The sequence below is a fragment of the Coffea arabica genome, chromosome 6e (assembly GCF_036785885.1).
Source record: "Coffea arabica cultivar ET-39 chromosome 6e, Coffea Arabica ET-39 HiFi, whole genome shotgun sequence".
NCBI lineage: Eukaryota > Viridiplantae > Streptophyta > Magnoliopsida > Gentianales > Rubiaceae > Coffea > Coffea arabica.
The window spans coordinates 57,228,704-57,242,832 of NC_092321.1; the positions used below are offsets into that span (position 1 = coordinate 57,228,704).

Consider the following 14,129-nt stretch of genomic DNA (forward strand, 5'->3'; position numbering starts at 1 on the left):
ACTCCTCCATCACATGCATTTATCGGTTCAAGATATTTTGCCATCGCCACTCTTAATTTATTCCTGTCATGAAATTTAAAATTTTCTGGTATAATAAAGTCAATCTCATTAACAGGAATTGAAAAATAAGAGTCAAGAGAATATTGATTAAGGAATGGAGGAGTTGTCACCGCATTTGGAGATTGTTCATTGGATTCATTTACTTGAACGAGTTGATGTTAGGGTCTCATTTCTTGCACTTCAACTTCCTTTTCAATTGCATCTTTAGATCCATTTTCTTGAGACTCTTGTAGCTCCATATCACTTGTCAGGATAATTGCACTCTTATCTTCTTCAAGGTCGATGTTGGTCTGTGAGGGCAATTTTTCACTCACGTAAGAAGCTAATTGCGTTATCCTGGATGCCAATCGATGCACTTGATCCACCATCCCGAATGTCAATAGTTACACTTGATCCGCCATCGCTTGTGTCTCCTGTTGAAATTGATATGTATTAGTAGCTAGTAATTCAATCATTTCTTCAAGAGACATACCTGATACGGATGATGGTTGTTGAGACTCTTGCTGTTGAAATCCATTGGTCCGGTCGCATAATGAAAATTGAAATTATCCCACCTTCTTTGATCATACCTGTTTGAGTAAGGGTCATACCACGTTTGAAATTGAGGTAAAAAATCTCCAAAAGTATCAATTGAAGCACTTAGATTATCTTGAAATGCGGGGCATGTGTGGGTTGAATAGCTTGAGGCAAAATAAGTTCCACAATTTGCACCAGCCCATTGATCATTAGGAAAAATACGAGTCTCATAACCCCATTCAGGAATAAAGTCCAATCTATCATCAAAATACGGAATATTAGCAATCATAAACTATATTAAAAAAATAAGAAAAAAATAAATAAAAAAATGAAAACAAGATGAACTAAAAAAGAAACAAATTAATCAGGCACAAGTCCCCGGCAACGGCGCCAAAAATTGACAAGATGTCGAGCCTGTGCAATAATAATTACCTATTCGAGAAAAATACAAATTTTGTATATGGCGGTGAGCAGGGTCGAATCCACAGGGACTGGGGATAACTTATTTCTTTCAGAGTTCGAAGTATAGGGGTTTTTGGAGAATATAAAATTACTAATTAACTAACTAACGAAACAACTAAAAGAAATAAATAGGAAATAATCAATAACCAATATGACTCTAACCAAAGGTGCAACTTTTCAGACACGGTCCATTCAACTGATCATCGATGCAAAGATAATTCAATTACTCATTAATAGATTGGTTATAGTTGTCATACACGCGATGAACAACCAGCCTTTCCTTAATTTCTCGATAGTTAATGTACGACCGTAGGATTTAATTACTCGATTGCATTAATAATTAGAAAAGCCCAACCCTAACCAACAAACACGCTACGAGGGTTTGTTTAAGTTAGATCATACGTTTCCCTAACATGAAACCAATCACGCTAGTCGCCACTGGTATTAATCAATTGAACAATTACGGATTCAATCAATTAATATGGCATTAGATTATCAGGTTAATTCGAATATCGGGCCCTTGACATTCAAATAACATAACAAACATAAGCAATTAAATCAGGAAACGTACAAATACCAATGAATAAAAGAAATAAATAAAATTAATTCGATCTCACAGATATTTGGAACTGCACCTTCAAGTTGGCCTTCGACTAGATGAGAATTTAGCCATGCCTCACGTAATTTAATTGAGGTCCAGACCATCAAAGGAACCAAGAAAGAATAAAACTAAACTATGCTAAAAACTCCCCGTAGCCTTTCTTACGATTGTCCTTATATAGTCAAAAGGAAATGACTAAAGCTATCTATCCAGTGGTCCCCACGAATAAGGAACAAAAACAACCCTTTGCACGTTTGTTTCCTTTCAATTCAAATGAACAATGCCTTTCTTCTCTCCGTGGTCCCCGCACAAATTGAGAGTCCAATTCCTACAAGTAAGCTCCAGTCGAATTTTTCTCTTTTCGTTTCCTCTTGCTCCTCAAAGACTTCAACTCCTAATCAGCAAAAAGGAAATGCCATCCGTCTGCTTTGTGAAGCTTGTTTGGAGTCTCTCACATGTGTAGCAACTTTCTCCAACAGGTCCCCTTTTTTAGCACTTTCTCATTCCATTTCCTGTAGATAGGTCCAAATACCAAATATAAGTATATAACAACCATTTAAAACACTATTTGGCAAGGACAAAGGGGAAATTAATAATAAAATAACCAACAATTAATACCCTATCAATTCCCCCCACACCTAAATCATGCTTACCCTCAAACATGAGAAAAGCAATTGAGCCTTGACCAATTCCAACTACCATCAATATTGTTGACTCTCAATTCAATCCTTATATTGCCCAACAATAAACAATTGTCCCTCGTGATTTTGGTCATGACTCCACCATTTTGGTCGTGACTCCGCCATGCTTTGTTTCACTTACGAGTTACAAAGGAGGAAACAAAGAAAGGAAATACAAAAAAATTCCTCATCCTTTTGTTTTTTATGTATGCATACGTACAATCGTGCCATTCCTTGGAAATTTGCTCATACCATACTATTGTGCTATTTTCTCTGAAATTTTCAACAATCATGCGAGCAGTAAGAAACTATTTCTAAAGAAATGGCACTATCAAAGATATATTGACTTATATATTATAATCATGCTGAAGCTACAAGGAAGATTACTTGACAAAGAAACGTTGGGGAAGAATAATTTTATCTGAACGACTTTTTTAGTGGCATATATTATGTCTTGCACACAGGCAATTAAAATTTGAATATGGAAGTTGAAGATTAATACCTAATTACTCCGTGTGCTTTTGAATTAAAAGGATGAAAATTTTGTTTCCAAGAATGGCATTTACACAAGGAGGCGTCACCTAATATTTACATCCGGCTGCAATATTTCAGTTTTACTCTAATAGTATCTCGAGGCATCCTTTTAGAGCAAAACTAGAGAAAGTGTTTTTTTTTTTTATATATAAAATATCATCATTCATTAAATCTGTACTATATAATAGAAATTACATCAACTATACACGAATACAAATATATTTGAAGAACAAAATTAGATACTACAGATGTGAAAAGTCAAGAGAATATTATACTGTGAAATTCAGAAAATCTTTAAAAGATAAAGGGCTTGTAGTCCCATGATCATCTATGTATGCTTCCAATTGCACCACTTACTTTCTCCTAAATCTGCTAATAAACTAATTCAAATCCAATTGTTAATGTGAAATCTGACAAGATTAATTAAGGAATCTCAATTTGACAATAAAATCTGAGAAAAGTTAGATCAATAAGAGAAATATAAACTAACAAAACTCTCATTAGAAATTCTTAGAATAGAAGAGACTTCGTTAGAAAACTCTACGAGAGAAAGTGTCTGTTTCTTGTTATAAATGTTTCACGCAACTTGATAATTTGACTCTCATTTATTATAACAGCCTGATGTGTGTTGCGTATTGGTGTAGTGTGAACATTACTATGGATGCAAAGTTTGATTTGGTAGAGCTAATATAATACATGCGTGGATCGAAATCAAGGACATTATACCATTAGTCAACTATCCAAACTTATTACTAATTAGCGTACAGGTTTGGTGTAGTTGGCAGGCTACCTCTAATATTATATTGTCTGCGACTTTGTCTCCTGAAGATAATCGAGACGGGATCAAATAAAAGTTATTATATCAGGGTTAAGAACTATTTCCAATTATTTACCAAACTAGGTTTTCAAGATTACCAGTGATATGACTTATACTATACTATTTCTTTTTTCTTTTTCTTTTGCATTGGAGAGCTAAAATCCATAATGACGTAACCAAACTCTTAGAGTCAGAATCAGCTAATTAAAAAAAATATTCAAAGTTCCAAAAACTCTAATACATGTCAAAGTTACACAAGATTTTTTTTTCCATCTCTCTCCACACCTTTTCCACCTCCAATTGGCGGGCATGATATTTGAACCCTGAATCTAACAGTAGAAAAGATTTGAGTGCAGTGAGTAGACTAATCTCACAAACAATCGATCAAAACAAGATTCTTCAGTGGTAAGCCTTCAAGTAATTGATGAAATAAGCACCAGATCTTTCTCAAGAAACAAAATTTTAAAGAGTTTTTCCTGTAGTTTAATTTTTAGTAACAAGTAATGGCATATTTTACGAACACAAGGCGTTTGAAGAAGGGAAAGACATTGAACTAAAGTAATTACGTGCAATAAACCATGAAAATTATGGGCTGAAATTAGAAAACGATTCTTTCGAAGGAAGACAAAAGTATGCGTTAATCCTTAACAGGACACTAACAACGATTTAGAATAACACTATGCTGCGAAGGATGTCCAAATTTAGTTCCCCACAATTATTAACTTGGCTCATATTTTGCCCCTACCTCTTTTCATAGTCCCTCTGATAGCAAAGATGAATTATCCTCCAACTCAAATCATCAAATATTAGAATGCATCTTGAACAAAAAGAGGGATCAACTTGTTCCCAAAATTCTTCTCTCTACCTCTCCTCCTCTCCAACTTCTCTCTACTTCTTATTCTCTTCTCAAAATGCCTTCTTTTCCATATTCCATTTTTACCTTTTTTCTAAAAAAATAAAGCCTCACCTATGATTTCTTATTGAGATTCTTTATTTCTTCAAAAAATTCCTAGTGAGATTTTTCTAGTCCCCTAGGAGTTCTTAGTGAAAGTAGTTCTTTTCTTTTTTGTTATTAGATTTAAATTTATTTCAAATTTTGTTATCAAATCTGGAATTCTTTTGGATCTTGAGTCTATATCAATAAATCTCATCATCATTATTTGAACTTATTAAACCAGTTGATTAGTAGATTTGATGATTATTGCAGTGATTTAATTTATTAGAAAAAGTTTTCAAATTTCTTGTCTTTTTCAGATCTATTCGTAATTTTTCATTTTAGATCTGTTATTTCTTGCATTTTATCCTACCATTAGTGCAAATTTCTGTGATGTAAAATAAATTATGCTAGACAATTTTCAACAATTTCTTTAATGAAATTCAATTTTTATGCAAAAAAAAAAAATGTTCCCAAAAGATCAATCTGAGGCTAACAACAAAATCAATCATTCAAGATATTCATAAGTAGAAGTAAACTTACTCAAGTAGAAATCTTGTGGGCATGTGTCTTGGCATATTAGTAGAATTTTTAGGTGCTTTCATCAGTTACAGGTCCTAGGTATTTACCTAAAAAATATATATCATAACTATTTTGTTAGGTGTCTTTAAGTGACAAATTGGGATTGAATGTCTCTATTTAGGACTCAAGGGTCCAAATTGGTTCAGCCCATGTGGTCCTCTAGTTCGACCAATTGATGCTAAGAATCAGCCACTGTACTTTCAAGTTTAGTTGTATGTTCGACAATTCTGTCCCATGCTACAGCATTAATATTTATGTCATTAAACAAACCAATTGATTATTTAGTACATTCACACAACTGTTGTTCCTATACTCAATTCACCTTTTTCAAGTTTACTAAATATCTTAGGTGAGCTGACGTGGTTTCTTCATGCATGGATTGATGAAGAAAATGATCTATCAACATCCTCACTACAACTTGATCAGTAATCCATGCAAAGTGTATAGGCCACTTGCTAGAAGATTTCAAGTCTTCACGTATATAGTAATCCTCAAATAAATCAATGTATCTTATTAAGACGGTAGGAAATTAAGCTGTCTTTTGATCTATTCAAATTTTGTACCGGTCTTAATGCTATTAATTATGTCCTTGGATAAGTGATGTTTGCTGAACTTCTTATCAAGCATCTTATTCAATTCGTATATTTCGTTTTGCTTGATCTTCCACGGATATGAATGATTCAAATTTCAACGTATATCAAGTGGTTGAAAAGCTCGCTATGTATGTCCCGCTTTAAATTCTTATCATCCTTGATTTTTTTTTGTTCCACGCGCTTTGTAAAATTCAAATAATGGACATGGTTAAATCTCAAGAAAAAATTAAGTGGATCATTGGTAAAAGAAAAATTCTAAAAACTTATATTCCATCTTCCTTTACTAGCTAGTCTTGGTTGTGAGAAAATAAAGCACAAGAATGTGCATTGAAAACATGAGGGATATGGGGTTCAAGTATCCATTGCTGCCGTCCTTTCTGCCTTGTGGCTTATAAATTCTAAATTGATGTACCAAAATTTAAAAAAAAAAAAAGGAAGAAGAAGAAGAGGAAGAAAACTCATCATACCAGACTTTTTCTTGTACAAAATGTGCTTTCATTTAAGCATTATTCTTCTCAAGGCACAGATTTTTAGGTAGCATGCATGGTGAGTTTTTGCGTTCATCGATTGTATATGAGAATGATGTAACCAACAATCCAGCAACCAGATGATTTTATATTTTACTTAGTGACATTATGCTAATGGTCATTATCTTTTCTACTAAAAGAGGTCAGAAATTGCTGGACTTAAAAATTTCAAATCTTAATGGTGTTGATGCTTTGTTTAAACTCCTTTCGTAAGCTAATTCTGACTTAGACTTTTTCTTAATTCTTTGATATTTGTCGCTTTCTCTTAACAACTCAGCGATAAGAAGTTTCAACGCAACTAACGATTAGGTTTTGGAAAATTTCACTGTCTCTTGTTATAAATAGCTATCATCATTTACTTGTTTTCTCACAAGCATAGCTAACATAAGATATCGGAGATGGCTAAATCTCAATTTTGCTGCGCAACCTTCTTTGCCCTGCTCATCTGCTTCCTCCTCCTCCTACCAAATGGTAAGTTGTAGCTAGTCTTTAGTAAGAGAGTTTACACTTCTATAGTCTTAAATGGTGAACACATGCATAGAATGGCGTATATTTGTACATTCCCAAAGTTTTAATTATTTGTCTCTACCTCTCTCTTAGTTAGAGAACTTCAAGTATAACAAACAGAAATGGTTGTCACTAGCAATGAATTAGAATAGTTATAAGTGTGTATCATATATATGCACACTCACAATCAAATTTTACGAACTAATTTGTATACATATGCGCCATATGCCCTTTAATAAATGTTTTTACTTAAAGTTTTGCCCTGTATTCTGCTCTTGAATTTTATCTCTCACTTTCTAATTTCTCGTCACATATAATTATACTGCAAGTATACATGTATAGTGTTGCAAGCAACAATACATGTGGCATAAAAATAGAAAATGGGATAAAGATTAACACAAAAAATGACATAGAAGAACCATACCCTATAGTACTAACAAACACCTATCCCTTTGGTGGACGGGCTAGATCCCTGATATATACTATAAACTTTGGACTAACTCTACATGTTTTGCTCTCTCTTTTGCGTTGTTTCATGCAGAGATGCCAATGGCTGAAGCTACATTTTGCAAGAGGCCTGCCAAGTACTTGTCCGGGTATTGTTACCCTGACAGGTGCTACAATTATTGCAAGTATACAGAGCATGCTTACTCCGGAAAATGTATTTGGACTTGGGCTGGCGATCATGATCATCATCATAAGCATCTTGCTTGCTACTGTTTCTACAAATGTTGAAAGCCTACTATTTGCTTCAATTTGCACCGTACTTTGTAATGAAATATAAAGGCCACCAATTCGCTAGAATTGCATATGTGCCGCCAATAACGTACGGTGCTGTCTGTGTTATCATTGAAATATCAGTGTTCAGTGATAACTTAATCAGTCTATCCGTGTGTACCTGTCACCATCTGTCTTGTATTCATTTAACAACCTCTGTCCAAGTATAAGGGTCATTTTCTGAGATTTCAACTTGTTATGTGTACACGTGATTTTTTTTTTTAGTGTAAGTGAAAGTACTCGAATCCGAGATCTCTTGCTTACACTCCCTCCTCCGTACATGTGATTATTATGTTTGAACTCTGATGAACACGAAAAATTATCTGCTAAAGAATTGGATGCTAAAAAACAAGTCCAATGAAAAAAAAATAAAGTCATAAGCACAACCAATATTCTCTATGACAAACAAAAAAAAAAAAGCAGTAATTGAAATATAAAAATTGGCCATGAAAATCTTGCACTCCCTATGTACCATAATTGAGATTTTTTGTTTCTGGAAATTCAACTTTTTAAGAAAAAATGTATTTATTAAGTTTGAATGTGGTGATTTTGGATGAACCTTAAACTTGGCCCTCACATTTAAATTCTCTGAGTCTAGTGGCACGCAAAAAAGTAAGTTTTTCAAATGGTAAAATGGAATAGCTTAAGAAGTTGTGTTGATTTTGAAAAGATGATTCTTTGTTTGGATTATCCAGATGGTGAAAACAGGACACTCGAAAAGGATGGAGGAAGAATAAAAGTACTAGTTGCTCAGTTATTTTACTATTTTATTTACCTCTTTATTTTTTATTTTTTTAAAAGTTTCCATTGACTCTGGCTTAGCTGCCTTTAGTTTTCCAATAGGGCGACAGGTAATTTTAAGACTTGTGGAACACATTATAAAAAGTGAGTTTGTAGAAGTTTTTGGTGGGGCACGGGCCCCCACTTTAAATCCACCACTATTAAAGGTTCCCAAGTCTAATTTTTTTTTTTTAAAAAAAAACTGGACGTTGTGAAAATGTAAAGGAATGATAAATACGACTGCATGCTAAATAAATACAAAAATTAAATTAAAAAAAGCCATAAATAGGTATACTATTCTATAATTAAAAGATTGTATTATCTTGGTTATAGGGACTGTTCTCATTTTCTATTACATCTAGATTTTAGATTTTTTTAAAAAACCAAAAAGGTCAAAATCTAGAATATACCTAAGACTTAACTTAATTGATTCTGATTTTTTTTCTCTATAATTACATTCTTTGATCAACTTTTGCAAAATTTACAACAAACAAGAATAGGCTCAAAGAAGCATGAATACCAAAAAAAATAAAATGCGATCGGAAAAAATTTCTATATTGGGAATAAAAGATGAAACATCTTAACTGACTCCATAAAGTTTTGATTCTAAATTACTCCCTAAAAAGATGCTTATCTCAAGTGAATATTAGCTCATAACAACGGGTAACATTGAAGATGTGCGATTGGTTTTATTAGAACAAATTCATGTTGATGTTCAATGGATTCCTAGAGAAGCAAATAAGGTTACACATACTTTAGCAAACTACGCTAAATCTACCAATCTAACTGAATCTTTTTGGGATTCCCCCCTGACTTTGTCAAATAAATTGTGTTGTATGATTTCCGGCTAACTCATTAATAACTTGCTTGGATAGGAAGATTTGCAAAAAAAAATTCAAATTTTTTTTACTTACATCATAAACATAATTTTCAACTACTTTTTTATCTCACATATATTACATCACAAAAAGTATTATAGTAATTATTTCGAATAAATATTTCAAATAACCTCCTATCCAAACAAACTCATTGGTTTTGCGTTTTCTATATACATATACAGACATATATATATATATATATATATATATATATATATATATATATATATATATATATATATATATATATAATGAAAACAATGGGTATTACTCCTCAATCTTTCCCACATATATATTCCGTGTAGATGTGGGACTTTATGAAATTATTGAAATTGTTATGGCCAAGCTGAATTCCTGATTTGAACCTAAGATGCTATCATATCCTTTCCAATGAAGGAAAAAAATCCAGAAAATGACAATAGCTGGCCTATGAATTAATGAAAAGAACACTTATGAAATTAATTAATCTCCACCAAAATTAATGACGTGAAATCTAAATTAATTTTTGTAAAGAATTCAATCCTGTGTTTGTGTAATGAGAAAACAACAATAGCTGGCTTATTCATTTGTTGTACGGATATTCTTGAGTAGTACTTGTTGCTTGAGTGGCCATAAGTCAATGTTATTAACAAAATCCCAATGAGTCTTTTGACTGAACAAGAAAAGAAATTAAATCCCACTACAAAGCCGTACCTACCTCGGTAAAGCTGATCTATGTTGAGTGGCCCAAGTAGGGATGGACAAGCTGCCAATGACAATGACCAAGTCACCAGCAAATGAAAGATACACCATCAATTAATGCCGGACTTGATTGATTCTCCAGTTAATTTCACGGACAAAAAAATCTTGTCATTTCTTTGAATACTCAAGTAGAAATTTTGTAAGCATGTGTCTTGGCATATCGAAGAGATGGTTTCTGTTCGTTATCAGTAGAGTTATAATTACGTTCATCTTAAAGGTCATGTAGCTGGTCAAGTGTCATTGACTGACAAATCGGGATTAAATGTCTCAATATAGACTCAAAAAAAAAAAAAAAATTTTGTCCAAATAACTCAAAATTGGTTCAGCTAATATTGTCCTTTTTTTTTCCAAACAGCTAATATTGTCCTTCAGTTCGAGAAATTGATGAGAATTAAGACTCAGGCACTTTATTTTCAAGTTTGGCTGCAGGTTCGAGAACCCTGCCTCATGTTACAACATTAATATATCATAGTTGTGTCATCAAACAGAACAATTCATTATTGAATTTCATCAGGCAATTGTTAAAACATTTAAATCATACCTAAGTTATTATGTAAATGCATACACTCATATTTATTATTCCTCTGAATTATGATACTTTTCAATTGTCAGGGAAAGCTTCTTTAAAACTCTCCTATGCACTAAGTCAAAAGTTCAAATCCCGTCTAGGACATCACATAAGAAGTATAGTGATTTTTGATGAGCGCGGGGTATACATGTAACAATTAACTTATCCACAGTTAAGTTTTACATTCATAAAATTCTAAATACCCTACACGCGATTTTGAACAAGTATACAAGTCGTTTATTTAGCACAGACGTATTAAGTGTCGATCCCACAAGAAAGAGTGTCATTTACCGATGTTTTTCGAACTGCTTTATTATTTAGACTATCACAAGTACTAGATATTAAATCTACACTATAAACATGAGATAAAAATAATAAAAATAACAATAGGAAGTTTCTAGAGATATGAAATTTCTTAATACTCTTGCAAATGACATTATCGGTTAAGTGAATGTCATTTTCTTGACTAGTTATGGTGTAATTTTCTAATATACGTGATATCCGCTTTCGCCGATGTGCCAACTATACCAATAGTTAATTCATACTTACTTTCGTGGTTATGAAACTAACTACAAGTTCATTCTTTCTATGAAATTACATAAAACAAGTTACTAAAACTACAAAGGTGCATCTTTACTTTCGTGAGTGTATTCCCTAGATTTATCACTTCCTTAAACTAGTGTTAAATTTCAATTTATTACAAACTTAACACCTTAAGATTGATAAGAGAATATTTAACGTATATTTTGTACAAGTTTGGCATAAACTTTTGGTATTTTTGAGAAGATTAAAGCCATATTTGAACTCTTTTGGTGATAATTGCTTAAATATTGTTTAAGTGTTCAAACCTTGATAAATGAGTGGATTAATGCGTTAATTTTGTGAAATTAAGAAGGATATCGATGTATGAAATTCATGCACAAGCTGAAAGAAGTGTCAGGATTGTCCAGAGGATAAAGTACACAAGAAATTAGGACCAAAAAAAAATTAAGAGAAAGGAGAAGAAGTGAAAAACTGGAAAAACACCAGCACGGATCCAAGCTCGGATCCGTGTGAGTAAAGGGGCGATCCGAGCCCTCGTCTGTACTTCTGGAGCAGTGTATCCGAGTACAAACGATCCGAACTCAGATCCATAAGAGAAAGGGCTCGCAACACAAAGATCCGAGATCAGATACATTTTCACCCTCGGATCCGAGGTTCGGATCTGTCTCTCTCTTCAGCAAGTGGCACAGTTGTTTTTCTTTACCTTTCTCACAACTTTTTCAGCTATTTTGAGAGACAGAAATCAGTGGCACATGCTTCTGTAACAAAAGAGAAGACCAAATGAGTTGTAGACAAAAGGAAACATCATATCTTTGAATTCTTTTTACAAAATCTGAGTGGAGGAATTATGAAATGAGAGGAGTAGACTTTCTACCACTTTTTATGCAGAGACACAAGGAAGAAGCAAAGAGGATACGTAGCTAGTTTTCCTTCTTGTAACAACTTTCTCTCTAGCTAAAGGTTCTTGAAGAAGCATTTGGAGTTTTCACTTGTAATCATCTTGTACAAGAACATAGCAGAATTTGAGGGCTTCACCATCAATTGGCTAAGCTTTCTTTTATCTTTCTTGTACTTGTACTTCAGGATGTTTTGCATTAATAAACTTGTGAATTTGATTATTAAATCATTCATGAGTAGCTAAACTCCTTAATCTAGGGAGTAGATGAAACTTATGGCTAAATAATACTAATTGAATATGATTTACACTTGTTATATATTGTATTAACTTGTCTACTTGTGTAGCTGTGATTACTTGTTATTGATTGATCACCAATAGCATGTTTATAGTTGTTATTATTCAATGAGAATTGGTAGTAACAATGGAAACACATGAGTAGAGCTTAAATTGTATGTTCATGAAAATAGAGATACACTTAAGTGGATTACTTAGCATTTCATGAAAGAAAACAGAGTAGTAGTAGTGTTTCACCATGAAAATAGGGAAAACTGAACTACTCTAGGCCATTTCATCATGAGAATGAGACTTGGTAAATTTGGAAATGAATCTCTAGTTAAACAAGAATAATAACAAGAGGTAAATTCATTCATCTGTGTTGTTTATGCCATAAGAAGAATCTACATCCCTAGATTCAATCTTTAGTGAAATTTCTCCATTTGTTTTTAACATTGATTAAACCAGATTTGTAGACAATAGCATTATAATTTTCTTACTCAGATTTATTGTAAGTCTAAATAATAGAGAGAAATAAGGGTCTAGTACTTGTTTAAATTGCTCCTCGTGGGATCGACCCGATACATACACTATATTACAGTTTCGATCTCTATACTTTCAGCTAACGGGTATAAAAATCGGATTTAAATTTGCATTGATATAAAAATCCCGTCAAGTTTTTAGCGCAGTTGCCGAGGAGCAGCAATATTAGAGCCTAATCATCTTTATTAATTTAGACAGCTTTATTTTTATTAGTTGAGCTGATTATATTTAATCCTACATTGTAATCAAATTTTGACAATTAAAGTTGCATAATATCTCTTATTTCTATTTGTAGTGTATGCACCGGGTGTCTCGAGAAGTTGCACTTTTCGATCCAGAAATTGAGAGGACACTACATAGACAAAAAAGAAGTACACCACAGCAAGAGGAACAAGAGATTTGGTAACCAATAGAGGAAATCTTAATAGAGCTTCCATTTGAAGAAGAAATGGCAGCAAATGAAACAAATAGGTGAGTTCTACGAGATTTTGCTCTACCGGAAACACAAGGATCTCAAACGAGCATAGCAAGGCCTTCGGTAAATGCTAATAATTTTGAGATTAAACCATCACTTATCCAAATGGTTCAACAATCTCAATTTGGAGGTAATGCAGTAGAAGATCCTAATTCACACTTAGCTACATTTTTGGAAATTTGTGATGCAATTAAAATGAATGGAGTTAGTGATGATGCTATAAGGCTAAGATTGTTCTCATTTTCATTGAGAGATAAGACCAAACTTTGGCTACACTCTCATGCTCCTAATACTTTCACCGGATGGGATGATTTATCAAGAGCATTCTTGAATAAGTATTTTCCACCAGGTAAGACAGCTAAACTAAGAATGGATATCACTAGTTTTAGACAATTGGAAGGTGAATCATTATATGAGGCATGGGAAAGGTTTAGAGATTTGCTTCGAAAATGTCCACATCATGGACTGCCGGAGTGGTTAATCATACAAACCTTCTATAATGGTTTAGTTTTTTCTACTAAAACTATGATCGATGCAACTGCAGGTGGAGCTTTAATGGGTAAATCACCCAAAGAAGCTCAGAATTTGATAGAAGAAATGGCAGCAAATAACTACCAATGGACCAATGAGAGAGGTAATACAAGACGTCACGCAGGTATGATAGAAATGGACACTCTCAATATGCTGAGTGCTCAAATGAATAATGTGATGAAATTGTTAAGTAGATAAGGTGGAGTTGGTCCAAGTTCATTTAATGCACATGTAGCGTGTTGTTCTATATGTGGAGGTGAATATGATACTAATGAGTGTGTTGATTCTGAGTAGGTACAATTCGTCAAC

General features: G+C 33.2%; 1 long non-coding RNA gene and 1 other non-coding gene across 2 annotated transcripts; one reads left to right on the forward strand and one right to left on the reverse strand.

Annotated features, from left to right (window-relative positions):
- Positions 1 to 6,638: 6,638 nt before the first annotated feature.
- On the forward strand, positions 6,639 to 7,776 carry LOC140009676 (uncharacterized). The gene is made up of 2 exons (XR_011817192.1): positions 6,639 to 6,777; positions 7,355 to 7,776. It is a non-coding gene; the product is annotated as an uncharacterized lncRNA (long non-coding RNA).
- Positions 7,777 to 13,649: 5,873 nt separating this feature from the next.
- On the reverse strand, positions 13,650 to 13,756 carry LOC113697679 (small nucleolar RNA R71). The gene has a single exon (XR_003449954.1). It is a non-coding gene; the product is annotated as a small nucleolar RNA R71 (small nucleolar RNA).
- Between the last annotated feature and the right edge of the window lie 373 nt (positions 13,757 to 14,129).